General features: G+C 42.9%; 1 pseudogene across 1 annotated transcript; it reads right to left on the reverse strand.

Moving 5' to 3' along the window:
- Positions 1–9,387: 9,387 nt before the first annotated feature.
- On the reverse strand, positions 9,388–10,412 carry LOC307128531 (putative nuclease HARBI1; annotated as a pseudogene). Its single transcript has 4 exons — positions 10,175–10,412; positions 9,973–10,088; positions 9,745–9,856; positions 9,388–9,654 (listed from the first exon to the last, which is right to left on the reverse strand). The product of its transcript is annotated as a putative nuclease HARBI1 (transcript).
- Positions 10,413–10,994: the final 582 nt, after the last annotated feature.

The following is a 10,994-nucleotide window of genomic DNA, read 5'->3' on the forward strand; positions in this document are numbered from 1 at the left end:
CCACCGGACCAGGACCAGCAGACTTAAGAACAGTTTTTTCCCCAGAGCTGCCTCTTTATTGAACTCAAACCCCCGTTGATCCACTTCCCTCATAAACTGATAACTCTCCTACCTCACATCTTCCTTCACTTTGTTATTTGCACTACCGACTGTTCATCACAGTAACAACTGTTTACATATGCATCTTGCACTGCCATATCTTAACTGGATTATGCTCATTTGCACTGCCGACTGTATTTATAGTACCAATGTTTACATTTGCATTTTGCACCGTACTTCTAACTGTAATATGCAACCACTTTCCACTGCACTTTTACACTTTTCTCCGGATAGCTCTGTCCATAATTTATTGCACTACCCTAATCCACTGCTATTCCTCATATTAGCCTAACATATTATTGTATACCTCTATCTGTAAAATTCTGTTTATAGTAATAGCCATCTGTATATTGTATTCATAGTACATATTCACCTGTACATTCTGTTTATAGTAATAGCCATCTGTATATTTATTCACTGTACATATTCACCTGTAAATTCTGTTCTGTTTATAGTAATAACGTCTCTCTATTTATACATATTTATATATATTCAGTACATATCCATGTCCTGCACTTACGCATCCATTGTATATCCTGCACTTGCTGCTATTGCACTTCTGGTTAGACCTAAACTGCATTTCGTTGCCTTGTACTTGTACTTGTGTAATGACAATAAAGTTGAATCTAATCTAATCTAATCTAAAGTGTTATGGGAAGTGTTCCCGGTTCCGGCTGACCTAGCTAATGCAGCCTAACAATCATTTAACTGAAAAAAAATGTTTTATGTGTATGCCATAGTAAAGAGATGTGTTTTTAGTCTAGATTTAAACTGGCAGAGTGTGTCTGCTTCCCGAACAATGCTAGGAAGGCTGTTCCAGAGTTTCGGTGCTAAATAGGAAAAGAATCGACCGCCTGCAGTTGATTTTGATATTCTAGGTATTATCAACTGGACAGAATTTTGAGTCCGCAATAGACATGATGGAGTATAATGTGTTAAGAGCTCGCTCAAGTACTGGGGGACTAAACCATTTAGTGCTTTGTAAGTAATAAGCAAGATTTTAAAATGTATGCAATGTTTAATAGGGGGCCATTGTAGTGTTGACAGAATCGGGCTAATATGGTCATACTTCCTGGTTTTAACAAATATCCACTGACAGGCAAGTTTCAGAACCCAAGTGCAGTCTCTTTATTATAACTTAAATCCAAAACATTAAACAAAAGGCTTGGCTTGACATGAACCACAACAAAGACTTGGCAAAACATCACACTCACCAAAAAGCGGGTTACACATACAATAACAGACGAAGACACATGGCAAACATGAGTGCTTAAATACACTGAGACAAATTACTAGACAAGTGACACCTGTGAACAGTGATTAAACAATTAACCAATGACATGACACAACACATGGCAGGATCACATGAGGGCAAGGGAATCACATGACAAGACCAGGAAGTGCATGACAAGACAAAACATGACTGTGAACACGACAAACTGAAAACATGAACATGAACCAACACCAAAACACCTTGTGACACTGGTTCTAGTAAGAACTCAAGCTGCTGCATTTTGGACCAGCTTGATTTTGTTTATTAAGCGAGCTGGGCAACCACCCAGTAGAGCATTACAATAATCTAGCCTTGAGGTCATGAACGCATGAACTACTGTAACTGTTCAGCATTTTGCATTGAAAGCATATGCTGTAATTTAGATATATTTTTAAGATGGTAGAATACAGTTTTACAGATGCTAGAAACATGGCTTTCAAATGAAAGATTGGTATCAAAGAGCACACCCAGGTTCCTAACTGACGACGAGGACTTGACAGAGCAGCCATCAGGTGTTAGACAGTATTCTAGGTTACTACTTTGTGGAGTTTTTTGTCCAACAATTAAAAAAAAAAAAATTCTGCATTAAGTTGCAGGAAATTACTAGTCATCCAATTTTTTATAACAGCTATGCATTCCGTTAATCCTGTGAATTGGTAAGTTTCGTCAGGGCATGAAAAAATATAGAGCTGAGTATCATCAGCATAACAATGGAAACTAACGCCATGCTTCCTAATGATATATCCCAGTGGTAGCATGTACAGGGTGAAAAGCAACGATCCTAGCACTGAGCCTTGCGGTACTCCATACTGAACTTGTGATCGGTGTGACATCTCTTCATTTACTGCTACAAACTGATAACGGTCAGATAAGTATGATTTAAAGCATGCCAATGCAATTCCACTATTGCCAACATAATTTTCGAGTCTATTCAAAAGAATGTTGTGGTTGATAGTATCAAATGTAGCGCTAGGATCGAGTAACACTAATAAAGAGATAGAACCACGATCCGATGATAAGAGTAAATAATTTGTAACTCTGATGAGAGCAATCTCAGTACTATGATACGGTCTAAATCCTGACTGGAAATCCTCACAGATACCCTTTCTTTCTAAAAAGGAACATAATTGTGAGGACAGTGCCTTTTCTAGTATTTTTGACAGAAAGGGTAGATTTGAGATTTGCCTGTAATTGACTAATTCTGTAGGATCATGTTGCGTTTTTTTAATAAGTGGTTTAAACAAACATGCATACATGTTGATTTTGATGATTTAACGAGTTTAGCCAATTATTCTTATCCTATAGCAGGGAATAAGTGTAATTTTTCCTCATTGACACTACAATGCTCTGTCTGATGTCATACTTTAGTAGACGGCTGCATGGTTATAATTTTTTTCCTAATATTATCAATCTTACACATAAAGAAGTTCATAAAGTCATTACTGCTGTGCTGTTTAAAAACATCAGAAGTTGAAGCTTTATTTTTGGTTAATTTAGCCACTGTATCGAATAAAAACCTAGGGTTGTGTTTGTTTTCTTCTAAGAGAGTCGAGAAATAAGCAGATCTAGCAGTTTTTACGGCCTTTCTGTAGGCGATCATGCTCTCTTTCCACGAAATGTGAAAAACCTCCAGTTTTGTTTTCTTCCAGCTGCGCTCCATATTTCTGGCTGCTGTTTTAAGGGCCCGAGTGTGCTCGTTGTACCACGGCGTGGGACTGTTTTCTTTAATCTTCTTTAAGCGCAGGGGAGCAACTGTGTCTAAAGTGCTGGAAAAGAGAGAGTCAATGGTTTCTGTTGCAACATCGTGTTCTTCTGAGCTATCTGGGATGCTGAGGAGATTAAACTGATGAGGAAGATTATTTACAAAGCAAGCTTTAGTGGCGGCAGTGATAGTCCTGCCATATTTGAAGCAAGGGGACGGCTTTTCAGCCTTAGCTAAATTAAAACTTAAAATAAGTTTACATGATACTAGGTAATGATCTGAGATGTCATAGCTCTGCTGCAGAATTTTAACGGTATCAACAAGTAATCCATGTGACAATATTAGGTCTAAAGTATGATTATGGCGATGAGTGGGTCCTGACACGTGTTGCTTAACTCCAATAGAGTTTAGAATATCTCTAAATGCCAATCCCAATGCGTCTTTTTCATTGTCTACATGGATATTAAAATCACCAACAATTAGTTATCTGCAGCCAGTACTGACTCTGATAGAAAATCAGCAAATTTTTTGGTAAAGTCTGCATTGTTCCCTGGTGCCCTGTATACAGTAGCCAACACAAATGTCAAACAGGATTTATCAATTACTCTACATAACGTTACATAAAGCACCAAAACTTCAAAAGAATTATGAAAGACTTCTGAGTTATACTGAAGATATTATTATAAATTACAGCAACACCTCCCCCTTTACCGTTCAAATGCGGCTCATGTTTATAACAATAATCTTGGGAGGTGGACTTATTTAAAGTAATGTAGTCATCAGGTTTTAGCCAGGTTTTCTGTCAAACACAGGACATCTAGATTATTATCATATCATTAACAATAAGCCCTTTTGGGGAAAGGGATCGAATATTCAGCAACCCGAGCTTTATCATTTGTTCATCTGTATTATATCTGTTGTTTATTTGTTGGACATCAATTACATTTTTACCGTTGAATGGTTTTGATGTTTTTTTGTATTTACTAATTCGGGGAACAGACACAGTGTGATAATATCTAGGTGAAAGAGTCTATGTGTTGGGATTTATCTGACTTCTGTGACGTGAGACAGCTAGCAGACGGTCGGTTTAGCCAGTTTGTCTGCTTCCTGACTTGGGCCCCAGTTAGTCAAGGTTTAGCTCTAAGACTATGTGCCAAATTACTAGAGAGAAGAGCGGCACCACCCCAGGAAGGATGGATGCCATTCTTTTTCAACAGGTCAGGTCTGTCCCAAAAGCTTTTCCAATTGTCCATGAATCCTATGTATTTTGCGAACACCACTTAGACAACCAGCCATGGAGTGTTGATAGTCTACTAAGTATCTCATCACTCTGGCGAATAGTGAGGGGACCAGAGCAAAAAAAAAAAAAAAACGATGAGAATGATTCAAGTACCTCGGACTCCCTGTCTGGCGGAGGAACACTTCCTGTTCCATTACTGTGCGTTCACACCGCCGCCGGCGAGAGCGTCAAAGTGGGCATTTCCAGGGGTCTTCTTGGCGAGAAGAACACCAGGTGACGAAGAGGTTCCACTTCAACGCATAGGTGTGTCGAGTAGACTCTGCCCTAGCGGAAGTGAGGGTAGCCACCACCGAAGGTGACAGGATACTCAAACCTGCGGCGTCCCATCCAGGAACAACACGTGGAAGTTCCAGAGATCGGGACGCGGTGCCATAGGGTGCCCCGTCTCTGAGAGAGGAGGTCCTTCCTCAGAGGAATAGGCCAGGGAGGGGCTGTCGCAAGGAGTAAGAGTTCGGGGAACCAGGTCCGGCCGTGCCAGTACGGGGCGACCAGAAGGACCTGCTCCTTGTCCTCCCTGATCTTGCACAATAGCTGTGCGAGAAGGCTCACTGGGGGAAATTCATACTTGCGTAGGCCCTGCGGCCAGCTGTACGCCAGTGCATCCGTGCCGAGTGTGCCCTCGGTCAGGGAATAGAACAGGCTGCAATGGGAAGTGTCGCGGGAGGCAAACAGATCTATCTGTGCGTCGCCAAACTGTTCCCAAATCAGCTGGACCGTCTGGGGATGGAGTCTCCATTCTCCAGGAAGTGGCTGAAACCGTGAGAGCTCGTCGGCTGCACGGTTCAGTTCTCCCGGGATATGGACAGCACGAAGGGACCTCAGATGCTTCTGACTCCATAGAACGAGATGACGGGCGAGTTGAGACATACAGCGGGAAAGTAGACCCCCTGGTGGTTGATGTATGCTAGAGTGGCCATGTTGTCTGTCCTGACTAGTACATGTTGACGGTGCAGGGTGAATCGTACTGCCAGCAACTCGAGGCAATTGACATGCAGGAGGCGCTGGGGTCCTGTCCAGGAGCCCGCGGCAGCATGTCCATTGCACATGGCACCCCAGCCCGTCGCAGAGGCATCTGTTGACACAACAATATGCCTGGTAACTCGTTCTAAGGGCACACCGGCCCGTAGAAAACTGAGGTTCGACCACGGGGTGAGGGTCTGCAGGCAGGCCCGAGTCACTTGGACCCCGAGCGTGCCCGACCGCCATGCCCATCTCGGGACTCGATCGCGAAGCCAGTGCTGAAGGTCTCATATGAAGCAATCCGAACGGCGTTACCGTGGCTGCAGATGCCATATGCCCCAGAAACCTCTGAAATAGTTTCAGTGGAACCGCACTCTTGCTCTCGATTTGACCTAGGCAAGTCAGCAGTGACTGCGCGCGCTCGCTCGAAAGCTGCACGTACATGGCGACCAAGTCGATGTCCATACCGAGCAAAGAGATCCTCTGCGCTGGGCAGAGTTTGCTCTTCTCCCAGTTGACCCGAAGGCCCAGACGGGCTAAGTGTTGGAGCACTAAATCTCTGTGTTCGCACACCTGCGCTCGAGAGTGGCCCAGGATGAGCCAGTCATCGAGGTAGTTCAGGATGCGAACCTCGTGCTGCCTGAGTGGTGCAAGGGCTGCCTCGACAATCGTTGTGAAGACGCGAGGGGACAGAGATAGCCCGAATGGGAGGGTACTGATATGCGTACTGATATGCCTGCCCCTCGAAAGCAAACCGTAGGAACGGTCTGTGTCGAGGAAGGATGGAGACATCGAAGTAGGCGTCCTTCAGGTCGATCGCTGCAAACCAATCGGCTGGACGAACGCATTTCGAAAAGGCGTTTCGCTGTCAACATCCTGAACGGAAACCTGTGAACCTGTGAACCTGTGAACCTGTGTCCAGGATTGGTCGTAACCCACCGGTTTTCTTGGGTACAATGAAGTAGGGGCTGTAGAAGCCGGACTTCATTTTGGCTGGAGGGACAGGCTCGATCGCACCCTTCGCCAGCAGGGTGGCAACCTCCGCACACATCACAGGGGCATTGCCCCCGACCATGGTGTGGTGGACTCCCCAAAATCGGGGAGGAGCCTGCGCGAACTGAATCACATTGCCGAGCCTGATGGTCCTCGCAACCCAGCAGGACAGTCCCGGAAGCTGAAGCCGTCCTGACAGAGGAGACCAGGGAAGGACGCATGTTCCACTGGGGTCTGCTCTGAGAGGAGGCTGGCGACAGAGAGGGATGCGAGTGTCGTACACACTGTCATCGCCGGTCTCTGGGTGCTCAGCGATGGGGGTGTCAGTTCTTTCTTTAACCACATTGGGGTGCTGCTGACCCGGGGGTCAGCAGCGGAACAAAAGATTCTCCCCTGGCCCTCCACCAGGGGAAGGAGTGGCCCTGCTGCCATCTCCTGGAAAGAACTGCCCATCCCTGAGCTGTCCGCGTCAGGAGCGCCGCTTGGCCTGGCATTTTTTGGCGGGCTGCGGGGCTGGAGCGGACTTGGACGCCTTCCCGGGGTTTTCGCAAATTCCTCATGCCCATGGCATTGGCACTGCTATTGGGCGTTTTCTAGATCTCGAAGTTGATAGATTTCTAAGCGAAACCCCATTCGTCAGTCACAGACGTTACTCGGAGTGACTGAACAAAAGGGAACTGAATTGTGTTCAATGTCACAATATTACTGTTTTTTTAACATGAGACTTTTCAATGCTTTCAAAAACGTTATAAATAGTAATGTCAAATCTTTTGATAATTTTAAATATTATAGGCCTTTGTAATGTGCCTTTGGCTCTCACTTTATATTGTTAACTATATTCTAAATTAACTACAACAAAATATATTTATTTTGTCCTGTTCCTTAGCTCCCTCAGTCACATACCTGACTCCAAGGCTCAAGTCTCCTCAGGTGTAAATCACAGCATTATTCATGATCTTTCATATCCCTTCGCACACAGGCTTTGTACAGAAGTGTTTTACAAAATTTAAATCAATATATTGTTATATGTGAATGAGCAGGCACAATGATTCTCACATCAGTTTGAAGCAAAAACTCTAGGCAACAAAACCCATTAGTCAAACGTCTAGTGGACACATATCTATTGTGTTTTGTGGCCTTAACTAAGTGACTTACATTTTTTTGTTTTCTCAAAAAACACGCATAAACAGTCCTCTGTGCTGGAGAAAGCACATTCTTCTTGGTGTTCAGCCTTAACCCCAAATTTTGCATGTGGGCGAGAACGTCAATCTCGGTGTCGAACTACCGTATGCTCCGATTGAGATAGGACTAGCCAAACGTCTATATAATTCAATATGGTGATGCCCTGTGGCCTGTTGCACAAAACAAGTAGGGCAAACTCTGGGTTACAGAGTAAGTTTTGGGTTAACAAATCCAAACAAATCCAACCTGGGTTAATTAGGGTTAATATGTTTCATGACGCTGGTTATCAACTTTCTCTCTCAACCCAGGTTTAAACCCTGAGTCAACAATTGATCATCATGCGCGTGCACATAAAAGCCACACCTTTTCCGCTATCAGCCAATAGCATTCAACATGGAAAAAAGCAGGTGTGCCTATTTCACAGTGGAAGAGCAAGAATTAAAAATTAAGGAAATATGATGACTTTAAGTCCATTTTAACAGCAAAAAGCAAGCGGCCAAAGCTCGGGAGAATTGCTGGCAGAAAATAGCTGATAGCATAAACGCGTACGTTTTTACACATTGATTTTTATAGGTTCACAACGAGGATAAAACCGATTGAAAACTCATAGCATAAACATATTGCATATAATTTAATGTGAAATTAGTGTACTTAAATAATTACTTAAAAGTGAATAAAAGATATGCAAAACATGTTTTTACTATTTAATAGTGATTTTAACTATTTATTTTATACTTAGATGCAACCCGAACTGCAAAAGGTCTTGGCAGCAGATAAAAATGAAATACAAAAACATTGTTCAAAGTGGTGAGTAATTGCAATGTGGTTTTTATTGTTCTTGTGTTCATGTTATAATAGTGTATTCTATGTAGCCAAGAAGAAAAAGTGTGAAAGTAAGAAAACGGGGGGAGGGCCACCTCCTCAAAAATACACTGCTGCAGAGGAACTGGCCCTGTCCAGTAACCAGGGTCGACCCATCATGGATGGCATTGATGGGAGTGCATCCTCAGATCCAGGTGCTGGCTCTTCCAAACGGGATACATTTATACAGGGTAGGTGTACATACATTTTGGTATTAGGGTTACGTTTTTTTTTTATTATTATTAGCTGTAAATTGCAAGCACTTCTGACTTGATGTGTTTTTCAGCTGGGGGAAGTTCAGTTACCTTGTTGGAGCCAGCACACCCACCTACAGGGTCTCATACAGAGGTAGAACCCAGCACAGAACATACCATGAGAACATGCTATTGCCATGCTAAATATGCATTTATTGCATTGCCTTATTTGGTTAACAGGGTGAAGCTTGTGATGACACCATATCTCTGTGCTCTGAGACCGCTGCGGTGGTAAATGTGCTTTGTTTAAACATCTTTTAATGAGGAAAAAGTTTCTCATGTCTATTGTATTATAGGATTACACACAACAGCATCCTCTTAATGAGGCCTCTTCTTCACACTTCCCTGGCCAGAGAAAAAGGGTAATACATCTTTCCGTATAAAGTTACAACTGTATACAATAAAGTCATGACCAGTCTGTTACTTTAGCAGGAAACAGACACTGTCAGAGCCCTCTATAAGAGAAATTTGTAGCTGGACTATGACATCAAATTACTGGAAAAAAAAGAAGCTGAAACTACAGATTGAGGAGTTGGAATACCGGAAGATGGTATGTGAAGCAATAGTTGTGAATTAAAAGACTTTGAGAATGCACTAACTTTTTTTTCTTTTCTTTCTTTTTTAAGCAACGTGAAAATCAATTAAACGATTTGACTCCCAAATTTGTACTGTACTTTTATTAGAAATCAATTGAAATAGTGCTGTTATTGCATCTCTCAGTGCTCTGACAGATGGAAAGTCCAATGTAATGGGGTCAGTTTCATCAGGGGGGAGTTGATGGTGGCACTTTCTCTTTTCTTATAGTGGCTATATTGTGCAATATTGCACATGCAGCCACTATCTGGGATGCTCTCTGTGGTGATCTTCTCAGGCCACGTAGACAATTAAATCGTACCTTCAGAATACCAAAGGTATTCTCAATTCTGACCCTGGTTTTGCTGGGGCCTTGTGTCAGGGTCAGGGTAGGGGGTCATTAAATATCACTGACAAGCATAACCCCTGTCTCCAACCAACAAGCCATCAAACATCCCTGTCAAGAAGCATAAAATAAATGATATAAGTAAATGCAATAGTTCCATTTTAAGTATTTGTGAATCTCCCCCCTCCCCTCTCTTTATACCTTCCTCAAATCGCTGACCTAACACAGATTCCCAAAAAATTCTGGAGTCAGGTACCGAGCCAGGCCATCTAGCATCCAAACTTGTGATCAAGTATTGGTTGTCACAAGTCATCTGCAATTAACAGGCATGTCAGTATAACAGATGTATGTCCATAGGTTAAAAATAATATCAGATTTGATAAGAGTCTAATCCGTTAAAGAGAAATGAGAAGGCATCTCGAACTGTACCTGGACATTGAGGGAGTGAATAGATTTTCTGTTCACAAAATAAGCCTCATGCTCACCTAGGGCTGCAGAAATTGCAATATGTGTGCAATCTATTGCACCAATGACCCTAGGAAATCCTTTTCAAAAACATTGGTTATGCAACTTTAAAGTCTTTAACATAAGATGAATCGTAATAGGTAGGCAGCATTTGAAATGATCTTACCAGCTATTCTGTAAAACCCCCCTTTAATAGCCAACATCTCTAAGTGGCCAGGAAAAACAATGAATACATCAATGTATTCCAGCAATGCAATGACCACTTTCCGTATTGCTCTGCAGGCGGAATGTTTGCTTATCTTTTCAGCATCACCCACTGCATGCAAATATGTACCACTAGCAAAGAACCGCAAAGCAATACATATAAGTTGCGGTACATTAAGCGTGTGGCTTCGGCGTGTCATATTTTTAATGTGCGGCTCGAGAAGCCGGCATAGATAAACTATACTATCTGCCGAAAACCAATACCTTTCGTACAGATAATCATCGGGAAAAGCTAGGGGATTATGCCTATCCCTAAAAGTTCTTTCCCGACGAAGTGCCCTTCTTATTATCTGCGCTCCGATCTCCACAGGGTTTTTCAAAAACGGTGACGCCATTGCTACAAACTCTAAAGATTTGACTGATGTGTCAGATTTATGTCACTTTACTCACTGCTGATTGGTCCAGTTCGGGTTTGTGATTTCTAACCCAGAATAAAACCTGCTCTCGAGCAGGTTAGCCGAGTAGTGTAAGTTACCATGGCAATGAACACCGCTAAAAACCAATCCACCTTCATAAGCCCCAAAAACCAGAGTTTGCTCAAACTAACCGCAAACTTACCAAGGTTAAAAACTAAACCGGATTTGTGCATCAGGCCACTGGAGTCTCAAAGGAGCCAGAGATGCATTTCATGAAAGTGTGGCGTGGAAAAGCTGAAGGAAAGGGAAAAAAGATTTGTACACGTCGCTCCCGAATGTGAACCTCAGGAACTTCCTGTGTTGTGG

Source organism: Gobio gobio, assembly GCF_949357685.1.
Source record: "Gobio gobio genome assembly, chromosome: 6".
NCBI classification, from domain to species: Eukaryota; Metazoa; Chordata; class Actinopteri; order Cypriniformes; family Gobionidae; genus Gobio; species Gobio gobio.